Source organism: Pongo pygmaeus, chromosome 1 (assembly GCF_028885625.2).
Source record: "Pongo pygmaeus isolate AG05252 chromosome 1, NHGRI_mPonPyg2-v2.0_pri, whole genome shotgun sequence".
Classification (NCBI taxonomy): Eukaryota; Metazoa; Chordata; class Mammalia; order Primates; family Hominidae; genus Pongo; species Pongo pygmaeus.
Genome location: NC_072373.2, coordinates 46,455,759 through 46,471,143, shown reverse-complemented (window position 1 = coordinate 46,471,143; position 15,385 = coordinate 46,455,759). Strand labels below are relative to the sequence as shown.

General features: G+C 40.5%; 1 long non-coding RNA gene across 1 annotated transcript; it reads right to left on the bottom strand.

Moving 5' to 3' along the window:
• Positions 1 to 2,747: 2,747 nt before the first annotated feature.
• Positions 2,748 to 9,550, bottom strand: LOC129017164 (uncharacterized). Its single transcript, XR_008495025.1, has 4 exons — positions 9,359 to 9,550; positions 8,492 to 8,619; positions 6,674 to 6,830; positions 2,748 to 5,621 (listed from the first exon to the last, which is right to left on the bottom strand). It is a non-coding gene; the product is annotated as an uncharacterized LOC129017164 (long non-coding RNA).
• Positions 9,551 to 15,385: the final 5,835 nt, after the last annotated feature.

Below are 15,385 nucleotides of genomic sequence, written 5' to 3'. Positions count from 1 at the left end.
AACAAATCACCACAGATATTAAGATGTGGCCTGGCCGGGCACAGTGGCTCATGCCTGTAATCCTAGCACTTTGGGAGGCCGAGGCAGGCAGATCACGAGGTCAGGAGATCGAGACCATCCTAGCTAACACGGTGAAACCCCATCTCTACTAAAAATACAAAAAATTAGCCGGACGTGGTGGCAGGTGCCTGTAGTCCCAGCTACTCGGGAGGCTGAGGCAAGATAATTGCTTGAACCTGGGAGGCAGAGGTTGCAGTGAGCCAAGATCATGCCACTGCACTCCAGCCTGGGGGACACAGCAAGACTCCATCTCAAAAAAAAAAAAAAAAAAAAAAAAATGTGGCAAGGGAATAAGCCATAATTTGGCAATGTCTTACATGAAATGGAAAAAATCCTTAAAAAACAACTTATAAAAATGAACACATGAAGAAGTAGAAAATCTGATTAGTTTGTATCTATTAAAGAAATTGATTTCATGATTAACTAATTTCCCACACAAGAAAGTATAGGCCCAAATAGCTTCATGAATGATTTTTTCTAAATGTTTAAGAAATAAATAATACTAACTTTAAATTATTTTAAAAAGTAGAGGAAGGAATACTTCCCAATTGATTTTTATGAGGCCAACATAACCTTAATACCAAAACCTGACAAGGACTTTATAAGAAAAAAAAATTACAGCCCAATCTCTAATAGAAATATAGGTGCAAAAATCTTGAATGAATATTAGCAAAATGAGTCCAGCAATCTATAAAAAGCATAATATATCATATATAAATGAAAAATTTTCCAGGAATTATCATTTTGATAGATGAAGAAAAATGACTGAATAAAATTCGATATTCATTCATGCTAAAAAAAAAAAAAAAAAACCGGCCAGGCGCGGTGGCTCACTCCTGTAATACCAGCACTTCGGGAGGCCAAGGCGGGCGGATCACAAGGTCAGGAGATTGAGACCATCCTGGCTAACACGGTGAAACCCCATCGCTACTAAAAATACAAAAAAAAAATTAGCCGGGCGTGGTGGCAGGCGCCTGTAGTCCCAGCTACTCGGGAGGCTGAGGCAGGAGAATGGCGTGAACCCGGGAGGTGGAGCTTGCAGTGAGCCGAGATGGTGCCACTGCACTCCAGCCTGGGTGACAGAGCGAGACTCCGTCTCAAACTCTTAGTAAACGAGGAATAAAAGAGAGACTTCCTTAATCTGATTAAAGTATCTATTCTCCTCCCCTAAAATACTTAATGATGAATCACTGAAAGTTCCCCCAACCCCTGAGAATAGAAATGAACAAGGATACCACCATCACAATTTATTTTTCTGTTGTTGTTTTTGATATGGAGTCTCACTCTATTGCCCAGACTGGAATGTAGGCGTGCTACTACCACCACCGCAACCTCCGCCTCCGGGGTTCAAGTGATTCTCTTGTCTCAGCCTCCAGGGTAGCTGGGATACAGGCACCCATGCCCGGTAGGTGGGATACAGGCCACCACGCCCGGGTAATTTTTATATTTTTAGCAGAGATGGGGTTTCACCATGTTTGCCAGGCTGGTCTCGAACTCCTGACCTCAAGTGATCTGCCCGCCTCAGCCTCCTAAAGTGCTGGGATTACAGGTGTGAGCCACCACACCTGGCCTACCATCACAATTTCTATTCAACATTTTACTGTGAGTCCTAGCCAGTTCACTAAGCCAAGAAAAATAATTTAGAAAAGGAGTATGATTTGGAAATAAATAAATAAAATTGTCATTATTCGCAGATGACATGACTGTATGCAAAGAAGATCCCAAAGAATCTACAAACTATTAATACATGAATTTAGCAAGGCCACTGAATACAAGGTAAATATACAAATATCAATCGTATTTTCTATATACAAAATACTTTTTTTTTGTTTTTTCTCTTTCTTTGAATTCTAATTCTAAATACAAATAATTAGAAAATAGAATTTCCATATGGTACCATTTATAATACAATCAATCCTAACAATAAATCTAACAAAAGGTATGCAAGCTAAACTGAAAACATTAAGACATTATTATTGAAAGAAATGAAAAGATATAAAGAAATGGAGGAATATACTACAATATATTCACAGATTGGAAAACTAGGAATATAAAGATATAAATTCTCTATAAATTGATTTATAGATTCCTGCAATACAATACCAATCAAAATTCCAGGAATTTTATTGTGGAAATTGCCAATCTGATTCTAAACCTGATAGGAAAATGCAAAGTGCCAAGTTATGAAGATCTAATATAAAGCTATAGTAATTCAGGCAGTGTGATACTGGCATAAAGATAAAGAAGTAGACCTATGGAAGAGAGCAGAAAGTCCAGAAACAGACTCATACATATGTAGTCACCTGATTTGTGACAAAGGTAATGTTGTAGTATAGTTGGGAAAGGACAATCTTCAATCAATGCTGCTGGCAAATTTGATATCCATTTGAAAAAAGAAATCATGATCCCTAACACTACATGCAAAATAACAATTTCACATGGTCTAGGGTTCCTAAAGGAATAGGAGAATCACTACTAGGTAGGTATTTGGTACTGTTAGTGATGTATTTACATCTGGTAAAATAAGTCTCTCATTATTCTCTTTCAGAAATTTCTTGAATACACTCATGTTTATTTTTACAGGTAGATCTTAAAAATGTCAAATATAAAGGAAATGATAACTCATTTGGAATTTTATTAGGATTGCACTTAATATATACATATTCCTTTTTTTTTCTTTTGAGACAGAGTCTCACTCTGTTGCCCAGGTTGGAGTGCAGTGGCATGATCTTGGCTCACTGCAATCTCCACCTCCCAGGTTCAAGCAATTCTCTTGCCTCAGCCTCCTCACTATATAATGATAAAGGGGTCAGTTCAGCAAGAGAATATAACAATTATAAATATCTGTGTACCCAACACTGGAACTTTCAAGTATATAAAGCAAACATTAGTAGATTTAAAGGGAGAGATAGACTACAATACAGTAATAGTAGGGGACTTTAACACTCCACTCTCAGTAATGGACAGATTGTCCAGATAGAAAATTAACAAAGAAACACTAGAGTTAATCTACACATCAGACCTACTAGGTCTAACTGACATTTATAGAACATTTCACCTAACTGCTGCAGGATACACATTCTTTTCATCAAAACATGGAACATTCTCTAGAATAAACCATATCTTGGACCACAAAACAAATCTGAACAAATTCAAAAAAGTGTAGAAATTATGTCAAGTATGTTTTCTGACTACAATGGAATAAAATTAGAAATCAACAAGAGGACCTCAGAAACTTCACAAACACATGGAAATTAAACAACCTGCTCCTGAATGACCAATGGATCAATGAAGAAGTTAAGAAGAAAATTTTAAAAATTATTGAAACAAATGAAGATGGAATACAACATACCAAAAATCTATGAGATACAGTAAAAGCAGTACTAAGAGGGAAGTTTGTAGAATCTTTACTACCTTTTAAATAAGGCCCAACAAAAAGAACTCACAAAAGCCATACCCCAGAATAAATATATGAAGGAATGAATTTATATATGCTCTGAATTCTTTTCTTTTTTTTTTTTTTTTTTGAGACAGAGTCTCTCTCTGTTGCCCTAGAGTGCAGTGGCATGATCAGGGCTCCAGTGCAGCCTCAACCTCCCTGGGCTCAAGCAATTCTTCCACCTCAGCCTCCTGAATAGCTGGGACTATAGGCAGATGCCACCACACCTGGCTAATTTTTGTATTTTTTTTGTAGAGATGGGGTTTTGTCATGTTGCCCAGGCTGGTCTTGAATTCCTGAGCTCAAGCAATCCGCCTGCCTATGCCTCCCAAAGTGCTGGATTACAGGCATGAGTCACCATGCTTGGCCCTCAATTCTTAAACTAAAAATGCTAACTGGATGGTTTCATGTCCTTAGGTAATAAATTGCTTATTTCCATCAAGAAACCGTATCTACCAATTTAGTAATTTTTATGCTTTTGTTTGGGCATATGGAACACTGATGAAAGTTATGGATCTTTGCTGTAGGAAAATGTAAATACGAAAACATGCAAAGGCTGCATCGACTTCTTGGGAATTCACAGACAGCTGAAAGTCCATGTTTGGACTCTTGGTGAGGTCCGATGTTTGGAATTTTGGAAGACTGGACCGTGCATGAAGGCAAAAGCCAGTTCTACCTTCAAGTCACATTTCAGGCCATTCTCAATATTCCATAAATGATACCTACCTCAGGGAAAGATCCTAGGATAAGAGATCCATGTAGAGAGAAAACTGGGGAAGATCTTGGTGAATACTTTCATCTCTCTGGCTCTTGGGGGTCAGAAGGACCCAATTCTCTTTCTGCCTCTTATAAGATATATCATTTATATTGAGTACCCTGGAATGACTATAAACATGGTACTCATGACTGAATTCAAAGCTTTAATTTCTTATCATCTGTGTTGAGTACATCCCCAAACCTGATCCTTCCAGAATTCACATTGACCCTTTTATCCCTATCCTTTCTCAGACTTAGTCCAGATGTTGATCTGTCTAATCCACACTGTGGACTCCTGAGAGCCTGTTACCAGCAGTCGTACGCATCTCACTGTCCCCACAAAGTCTTCACTGTATACCTTCTGATTGAATTTCCCCTTTATCAGTGGTCCCAGCAGGGTATAGTGGGCACAGACTTTTCCCTCCAGAACAGGCTCATAGCCCAGTTCTACCTGCCCATGTTGCAGGCAATATATTGCCTGCTTACCAATGCCTGTCAGAAACTATCTGGATCACCTTGTGAATCTGACTGAAAACCGCAGTATATGAGTGGCCTAGAATGAGATACTTAGTCTGGAGGTATTTTTCCTTCAGTGAATAGGCATATTCTGGCTGATGAAAGCTTTTCATTACTATGTTAGTATAAATGAGGGCAGGAGGATTGTTTGGCTCACCAAGATTCTCTTCCTTTACTTTCTCCTTTTGGTAACATGTGTCCTTGGAAGTAAAATTATAGTCCCTAGAGTGGAAGAGACTGGGAGCGAGGCTAATTGAAACTGTCTGGCCCAAGAGGAAACCAAAATTTGACAGAAGCAAGTGAGTACGAGTGTCCTTATGGAAGAGGAACAAGAAAGTGGTCAGGCGAGAGAGGTCACTGGTGTGGAAAACTTTCCCAGAGATGCTCAGGTGGGAGAACTCCAGGATCACCCAACATAGTTCTTTCCAGGCTAATAATGCTGAAGAGACAGCAGCAACAAATTTAGGGGTGCAATCAATATGATCTTCCACCAATAGAAAGTAATCAGAGAGGTTGCTAGCGAAGTTCATGAGGAGGGCATGATCTACTTTCTGTCTGGAACAGAGGGCTTCACAGGGTGACGAGTGATTAACGTCACTCAGATCTCCTGGGAGAGGGGAGCTACCATGGATCACCAGCAGCTTCCCGGCCCCAGTCTGTGCTGTGAAGAGACCTGAAATATTGGCAGCTGTTTGGCCAAGCCATTCAGGGTCAGGACCTGACGGGTGGACCAGCACCATGATATACTCCAGCTCATGTTCTGAGGAAGCTTGGAACACGGACTACAGGATGTCCAAGAGGTAGCTCCCACGAGGATGCTGCATTGAGGCAATCCCCACGGTCAGCAGTCCTGGGGGAGACATGAGGCACATGAGCACTTTAGGATGGTGAAGAGTTCCTAGGACTCTCCTCCCAGGTCTTTTCCTTATGCTGATCCCAGTGACAATTCACATTTCTTTTCCTGGGGCATGTAGTCCAGATGGGAGGTTAACATCTGATCAGAAATTGTGATGTGGGCAGGGCGCGGTGGCTCACGCCTGTAATCCCAGCACTTTGGGAGGCCCAGGAGGGCGGATTACAAGGTCAGGAGATTGAGACCATCCTGGCTAACACGGTGAAACCCCGTCTCTACTAAAAATACAAAAAATTAGCCGGGCGTGGTGGTGGGCACCTGTAGTCCCAGCCACTCGGGGGGCTGAGGCAGGAGAATGGCGTGAACCCGGGAGGCGGAGCTTGCAGTGAGCCGAGACCGTGCCAGCCTGGGCGACAGAGCAAGACTCCATCTCTGGAAAAAAAAAAGAAGAAATTGTGATGTGGTTTTATTTGGTCAAAGTACTGTGGTCAATACTTTGGAAGGCTCTTGGGGAAGCTTTGTGAAGGGCAAGGCACTCTAGCATGGGCAAGGCTGCTGGGTACCAAAGGCAAATTTGCTGACTTGGCAAAATATCTTAGCCTGGCCTTGACCTTCAATTATCTCAGCTACCACAGGTCAACCTGTGGATTAGAGGATCTCTGGAAATCTATGTAAACCCAAGGGTCCAACAGTCTACTGCACTGAGACCCAAAGTCTACACTTTGCCCTCTACCCAATACCTTTTCCCACGGCTCCTTCTGGCTCCTCTCTCTTCCTGTTTTCCCCTCCCTGGGGGCCGACCATGACTGAGCTTCACGATGGGACAGCTCCTTCCCAGGGTCACTATGGCCTTTCTGTCCTGTTGGTCATTCAAGGGGTGACCAGGGGAGAGGAAAACACACCAAATTCTACAGCGTGGCCTTGCCTCAGAGCACACTCTTTCCTTGCCACATGCTAGTCACTTCCCTTTTTGACCCTCCTTCTTTTTTCTGGCTAAAATACCCTGTCTGATCTTCTCCCAGTCAGACCACTCCCTCCCAGGTACTCACTCTTTTCCTGGGGAGGGGCTCTAGCCAGGAATTGGTAGCTGGCATGCTGGAGAAGAGGGAAGTCTCTCTGCATCTCCTTGAAGGTTCGCAGATGGTTCTTGCTTTCAGAGTTGATTTGTTTGACAGCTATTTGCGAAGCTATGTCCTCCTTTTCCTTCTGAGGATAAGATATATCAGTCCTGAGGTTCACCCCCTGATTCTCTGGAGACAATTGAGGAGCAGATCCCCCTTTCAGGACAGGCTGGGCAAGCCCCAGCTTCCTGTGCCCAGGGAAGCCGAGTGTCAGGGCTCAGGGAACCGCTCTCCCCACCTCATCATGAGACCACACACGCCTTTCCAGCAGAGGCCATGGGTCCTAGGTTGGGAAGTGGGGCTCCCTGGTTTGTGTGGAGTGCCTGTGGGAAGGGCTAAGGCTTGTGCGGAGTAAGCACTTGCCTGCCCCCACCGTCGTCAGGCTGGCCAGTGTCGTCTACCTCGACTTAGGCCTGGGCTAGGTTCTGTGAGATATGCTGGCGCCCAGTGCCTGGCCCTGTCCTCAAGGAACATAGGCCCCAGTGCCTCAATTCTAGAGTCCTTTCTTTTGCTCAAATCTGACCACGCACACAGTTCTGAACCACTCCCCACACTTGCCCTGTGCTTAGCTCCAGCTGGTCTGAGGTGTTTTATGAAAAATGTGGATTTCAAAGCCTGGCCAGGCACTGTGTGGGGTTTGGTCTTCTCACTTGCAGATGTTGTCCACTTAGGGAAGCTATTTCCAATCCTCCATGTGAGAAATGGGAAAAATCACATCTCCATGCTAGGTCCTGGTTGGGAAGTGGCCAGCACCCAGGTCCTCATTGTCTGCTAGTCCTGCCAGTCAGCCTGGTACTTTAGAGGTGGGCGTGCACTGCCCTCTCCACACCTGGAGTCCCGTTTCTTCCTCCCTGCTCCTAGTCAAATCCCACTGATATATGAAGGGATAGTGGAAAGTGGCTGTTTTAAATTCAGGAATTTAGAAAGTAACTGTGAATCAAGCTGGTAGTGTTGGTTTTGAATGATTTTTTCAACAATACACGAGTCCTTTGCAGAGTTTTTGAAGGAAAGCTACAGGAAGTCTCTATCACTCCTATTCCATACCCCTCTGGCAAGCGGATCTCCTAGTAACCACAAATTAGGCATCTCATTGTCAGTTGTCTCCTATGTCTGGTACTACTCTGTTTTCCCCTGGAAATGTCCGTTTTCTTCATCTATACTTCTCTACTGTCACCATTGATGGTTATAACAAATTACTCATGTATTTCTTTCATGGGTTAGCAATTTACAGAAAGTAAATTGCCCTTTTTTTTTTTTTTTTTTTTGAGACAGAGTTTCACTCTGTTGCCCAGGCTGGAGTGCACTGGTGTGATCTTGGCTCACTGCAACCTCTCCCTCCTGGGCTAAAGCCATCCTCCCACCACAGCCTCCCAAGTAACTGGGACTACAGGTGTGCACCACCAGGCCTGGCTAATTTTTTTTATTTTTGGTAGAGATGGGGTTTCACCATGTCAGCCAGGCTGGTCTCAAACTCCTGATCTGACTACCTTGGTCTCCCAAATTGCTGGAATTATAGGCATGAGCAACTGCGCCCAGCCATCTTTTCTTAAGAAAAACAAAACAAAATTATTTCACTTCCTTTATGTTTATTAAAAAAATTATTCTGTCTTTACTTCTCTTTTCTGAGAACATTTACAGTGATTCTAGAGTTTCCCACATAGATGGGGCCTAAATTTTGACTTTTATTTAGCTATTTTCCTACTTAGTAATTGAAAATGGGTTCCACTATCAGGTTCTGGTACTCACCAACAGAAGTTTATATCCAGCATTTTGGATTTTCTCATGGAGGAAGAAGCTCAAGAGGAATAAGGATATAATTGCTGTGACATATTTCCCAAAGCAATGGTGCATGCTGCCAGGGGTTGGATGTAGCTCTGCAGAGAAATGTGGGCAGCACATGGATCTTAAGTACCTCCTCCTCAGAGAAGCACACAGGCACCATTTTCTTACCCTTTCCCCTTCTGTTCCTACTTCAAGGTATCACTGGCTTATTCTTTCCTGAGCTTTCTCCCTCTGCGTACTAACACCTCTCACCCCAAATTTTTGCTACCTGAAAACGGCAAAAATTGTCGTCTAAATGGCCTTTTAAAAGGCCAAGGAGCTTGATTCTATTTATTCTTTACATTCTGTCCTTCCTCATGGGTTTTCAGATGTATTGTTACTTTCTAGTTGTTTATGACAGGAAGTTAACTAAAGCTGCCTTTATTCATCTGCTTAAGCCAAGGATACGTCTTAGGAGGACCATGCAATAGAAGGGAAAAACCCTCTTGGAGTAGGGATCCAACCAGAAGAGGTGTTGTACCAAGGAAAGGAAACCAAAATAGAAGGTAAAGGGCCTGAGTATGATGCTTTCAAATCCCTCATCTCCACTAAACCTCCCCCCTCCTGTCTCTCAGCCATTATTCTGACTGATTCCTCAAGGCTTACCCTTCCAAACTCATGTTTGGTTGGGGCAGTAGAATTTTTGTAGGAACTTCTACCTCAGAGTCAAGTAAAAAATCAATATTTGAGTATAAGCCCTTCATTGCATGTGCCACATTTCCAAGGGAAATATTGAGGTAGCAAGGAAAATGGAAACTAACTGGAAGTTTCTAACCACGTGAAAATTCTCACCATAATCAGAGCAGTATGTCCACTGGAATCATTTAATCTGTCTTTGGACACACACAGACAAATATAACTTGAAGTTCCTCTGAAAGCAGGGATTCTTCTGAAACTAAAAATAAAACAACCTTAGTGTCTGAAGGGCAGGGCTCTGACTGCACAGAGCAGGTTGAAGCCACTGAATGTCTCCTATAAGACAGCCAAGCCTGGTCAACACTCTCAGGAGACACTACCTAGCAACCATTGTTCTTTCTGAATGGGGAGCAGGCAGCTCATCATCTCCCCCATCACTTGTAAGTGAAGGTTAGATTTGGGTGGTGAGAAATGTTAACACCAGCTTTCTAGCTGTGGTAAACACAGTAAGTCTCTCTAAATATTCCATTTGCTCCTCTATTCCTGGCCCCCTTGCAGTTAAGTGAGGCCACAATACTAACTCTAGCCAATGAAAAATGAGTGGAAATTAGTATGTGTCCTTTCTGGGGGCAAGACAGTAAAAAACCCATGTGAAATTCTCCATTTTTTCTCTTCCCTTACTCTGGTGACTAAGTTGGCTATGCATTCCAGATGGCATAGCTGCAAGACAGTGGAGCATCTGTCAGCCTAGTTCCCTGAGTGACTATATGGAGCAGAGTCAACACCTGGATGAGACATATAATTTGGGGGAGAAATAAACTTTTATTGTCTTTAACCACTGAGATTTGGGGTTGTTTGTTACCACAGCATAACTTAGCTATCCTGATTTGACCCAGTATTTTAGAAATTGTTTAGAATGCAATTCCACCACTTTGAATTAAATTGGCAGGTTTTGAATAATACCTTCAACAACTTAAAAGCCCTCATGGAGAATTGTAAAGAAGAGCTACAGGGAGGTGTTGAGTCTTTCTTCATTACTCTCATTCCATATCCCCTTTCCAGGCTAAGATCAGGCCCAACGGGTAAGTAGATCTCTTAGTTACCACAAATTGGTCATTAAACCTCTATTCTTTCCTAGCCCCCTTGTTGTTAATGTTTGACCCAAGAAATTTCCATATTCTTTCTCTTCTCTGCTTCAGTTTTATCACTGACATCATCCCACTTTTTCCCTGGCCTTGTGGAATTTTACTATATGTGTGCATGGCCCAGTAGTCTTGACTTGAGGAAACTCACATGCAGATTTCTGGAGCTCTTTTTCCTGCGTAGTTCTCTCCTTCCTGGAATTCTGCTCTGTAATGTCTGTGATTCAGAAATTACCTCAATGCAGAAAGCCAGGGGAACTGTAAGGTTTACTTTGTGTCTGTCCTTTCTCTCCTGGGATACTTGTTGTTCAATGTCCAAAGGCATTTTTTTCTTATATTTTATCCAATTTTCTAGTTGTTTATAATAGGAAGTTAATACCAGTTCTAATTATCCCATAAAGATCCTAAATTCAACTTTTAAATCTAAAAACATCTACAATTATAGATGAGCTTTACTTAGTGATAGTATTATTTTGCTAAAGGCACATGTATAAAACTATAGGATTATGCTACAGGTCATGATTCACTTGAGACTGAGATAAATAAGCATCTTTTTCCTCTTCCTCTTCTCCTTTTCCTTCTCCTACCCCTTCCTACTTTTTCTTCTTAGTCTTTAAAAAAAGTTTCCTCATCTTCTTTCTTCTCTCTCAACCAAAATGCTTCTTTTAAAAAAAATTTATATAGAAGTAAAAATGAGCATAAAATTTCCAGTATAAAATACAATTATTAGTCTAAGAGCTAGTATTTTTGTAACTTTGGTTTGAGACTCCACATTTTGTTTTCTACATCATTTTAGAGACTAATACATTTTAGAAAACAACTATTAGTCTATGTTTTTGGACACACAATGTATAAAGATATTTTATGATATCAATAGCTGAAAGGGGTGGGGAGCCAGCAGTATAGGAGCAGAGTTTTTGTATCTATTGAAGTTAAGTTGGTATAAATTCAAATTAGAGTGTCATAACTTCAGGATGTGAAGTGTAATCCCCATGGCAACCTTAAATAAAATGGTTATAGAATATACACAAAAGGGAATTAGAAGAAAAGTAAAACATTACACTACAAAAAACCCCAGCTAAATACAAAAGAAGACAGTAATGCAGGAACAAGGAACCAAAGAGCTATAAGGCATATAGAAGAACAATAGCAAAACCTGTGTGAGATTTTCCTACATAGCCCTGGTATTTATATGGTTTATTTAAAAATTGGCCCACATTGTTATTTTTCAAAATATAGTTTTCTCTTATTCAGCTCTCCTTCCTTTACATTTTATAACTTGACAATTCTGAGTATTACAATAGTGATTCTTTCCTATTACCCACTGTTGATGCTATTAGAGAACTTTTATGTATTCTACAAATATTCTTTCTTCTTTGTTTTGAGGCAGTGTTTTACTCCTCTTGCCCAGGCTGGTGTGCAGTGGTGTAATCATGGTTCACTGCAGCCTCAACTTCCCTGGCTCAGGCAATCCTCCTGCCTCAGCCTCCCAAGTAGCTGAGACTACAGGAGTGCACAACCACACCAGCTAATTTTCTGTATTTTTAGTGGAGACAGGTTTTTGCCATGTTGCTCAGGCTGGTCTCGAACTCCTGAGTCCAAGCGATTTGCCCACCTCGGCCTCCCAAAGTGCTGAGATTACAGGTGTGAGCCATTGTGCCCGGCAAAATATTCTTCCTCATCCCGAGTTTTTTTTTTTTTTTTAATCATCCTACTGTATTATATTTTATTCAAAGTATTTGTTAGCTAATCTGACATTCTTGATCATTGGAACATTATCCTATGTACATTAAAAAAAATTTGTGACTGGCACATAATAATTGTGCATATTTATGGAGTGTAATGTGATGTTTCAATACCTGTATAAATTGTGCAATGACCAAATTAGAGTAATTAGCATACCCAATTAGCATACCCATCACCTTGAACATTTATTTCTTTGTGAGGATAACATTAACAAACCTCTCCTCTAGCTCTTTTGAAACAGACATTATTGTTAACTCTAGTCATCCTAGTATACAATAGACCACCAGAACTTATTCCCGCTATCTAACTACAGCTTTGTACTCACTGAACAATCTCACATTATCCTTGCTCCCCAACTACCCTCCCCATCCTGTGGTAACCACTATTCTAGTCTACTTCTTTTTTTTTTTTTTTTTTTTTGAGACAGAGTCTCACTCTGTCGCCCAGGCTGGAGTGCAGTGGTGCGATCTCGGCTCACTGCAACCTCCACCTCCCGGGTTCACGCCATTCTCCTGCCTCAGCCTCCTAAGTAGCTGGGACTATAGGCGCCCGCCACCACGCCCGGCTAATTTTTTTGTATTTTTAGTAGAGATGGGGTTTCACCGTGTTAGCCAGGATGGTCTCGATCTCCTGACCTCGTGATCCGCTCGCCTCGGCCTCCCAAAGTGCTGGGATTACAGGCGTGAGCCACCGTGCCCAGCCTATTCTAGTCTACTTCTATGAGAGTGACTACTGAGGTACCCCACTCGACATACTGAAATTTTGCCATAGCTTATCAAGGAACTATATTCTAGGACCTCCCTTTAGAAGAGGAAGAAGAAATCACAGAGGGAAATTGGAAAATACTTAGAGATAAATGAAAATTAAAATACAACATACCAAAACTTAGAGGATGCAACAAAAGCCATGTGGAGGGGTTAATTTATAGCTATAAATTCTCATATTTAGAAAGAAGAAAGATCTCAAATCAACAACCTAACTTACAGTTTCAAGAACTAGAAAAAGATAACAAAGTTCAAAGCTAGCAGAAGGAAGGAACTAATAAAGATAAAAGCAGAGATAAATAAAATAGAGAACAGAAAAATAATAAAGAAAATATGATGACTCACACCTGTAATCCCAGCACTTTGGGAGGCCGAGGTTGGTGGATCACTTGAGGCCAGGAGGTCAAGACCAGCCTGGCCAATGTGGTGAAACTCTGTCTCTGCAAAAAATGCAAAAATTAGCTAGGTGTGGTGGTGCACATCTGTAATCCCAGCTACTTGGGAGGCTGAGGTGAGGGGATCACTTGAACCCGGGAGGCAGAGTTTGCAGTGAGCTGAGATTGCACCACTGCATTCCAGCGTGGGTGACAGAGCGAGACTCTGTCTCAAAGAAAAAGAAAAGAAACTAATCCAAAAGTTGTTCTTTGAAGAGATGAACAAAATTGATAAATCTTTAGCTAGACTGAGTAAGAATAAAAGGAGAGAAGACTTAAATACTAAAATCAGAAAGTGGGACATTACTATTGATTCACAGAAAGAAAAAGGATTATAAGAGAGTATTATGAACAACTGTATGCCAACAAATTGGATATCCCAGATTAAACAGACAAATTCCTAGAAACACAAAACCTACCAAGACTGAATCGTTAAAAAATAGAAACTATGAGTTGACTCATAATTAGTAAGATCTAATCAGTAATAAAAAAATCTCCTGACAAAGAAAGCCCTGGATCTGATGGCTTCTGTGGTGAATTATACCAAACATTTAAAGAGCTAACATGAATCCTCAAGATGTTCCAAAAAATTTAAGAGGAGGAAACACTCCCTAGTTCATCCTGTGAGGCTGGTTTTGCCCTGATACCGAAGCTAGCAAAGATACAACAAGGAAACTACAGATCAATATCCCGTTTGAACATTCATATAAAAATCCTCAACAAAATACTAGCCAAAAGAATTAAGCAGCATCTTAAGGATTATATATCATGATCAAGGGGGATTTATTCCTGGATGTAATAATGGATTAACATATGAAAACCAATGTAATACACCACATTAACATAACGAAGGGGAAGAAAACCACATAATTATCTCAATTGATGCAGAAAAAACATTTGACAAAATTCAACACACTTTCATTATAAAAACATTCCACAACCTGGGAATAGAAGAAAATTACCACAACATAATAAAATCATATATAAAGAATTCACAGTGAACATCATACTGAATAGTAAAAGACTAAAAACTTTTCCTGTAAGATCAGGTACAAGGCAAGGATGCCCGCTTTTGCCACTTCTACTCAACATAGTACTGGAAATTCTAGCCAGAGCAATTAGGTACAAAGAAAGATAGAAAAAAAATCCAAATTTGAAAAGAAGAGCAAAATTTTATCTGTTTGAAGATGATATGATCTTATATGTACAAAGTCCTAAAGATTCTACCAAAAAAACCTGTTAGAACTCTTAAACTAATTCAGCAAATTAGCAGGATACAAAATCAACACAAAAACATCAGTTGAATTTCTATGCAGTAATAAACAGAATAAACACTCTGAAAATGAAATTAAGGAAAAAGAAATCTATTTCTAATACCATCAAAGAGAACAAAGTCCTTAGGAATTCACTTAGCCAAGGATGTGACTTGTACAATGAAAACTACAAAATATTGCGAAAGAAATTAAAGAAAGCATAAATAAATGGAAAGCCATCCTATGTTTATTGATTGGAACACTTAATATTGTTAAGATGTTAATACTTTCAAAGTGATCTACAGATTCAATGCAATACCTATTAAAATCCCAATGACGTCTTTTGCAGAAATAGAAAAATCCTTCCTAAAATTCATATGGAATTTGCCTTGAGTAGGCAAAACAGTTTGAAAAAGAAGAGCAAAGTTGGAGGACTCACACTTCCTTATTTCAAAACTCACTACAAAGCTACAGTAATCAAAACATGTGGTATTGGCATAAAGGAAGACATATAGACTAACGGAATAGAAAAGAAAGCCCAGAAATAAACTCTAACATACAGTCAAATGATTTTTGATAAGGGAGCCAAGACCATTCAATGGGAAAAGGACAGTCTTTTCAACAAATGGTGCTGAGAAAGCTGGATATGCACACACATAAGAATGAAGTTGGATCCTTACCTTACATCACATACAAAAATTAAATTGATATGGATGAAAGACAAACTTGAGAGCTAAAACTATAAAACTCTTAGAAGAAAACATAGGCAAAAGCTTCATAGTATTGGATTTGGCAATGAATTTTTGGATATGACACCAAAGGGACTGGCAACAAAAGAAAGAAT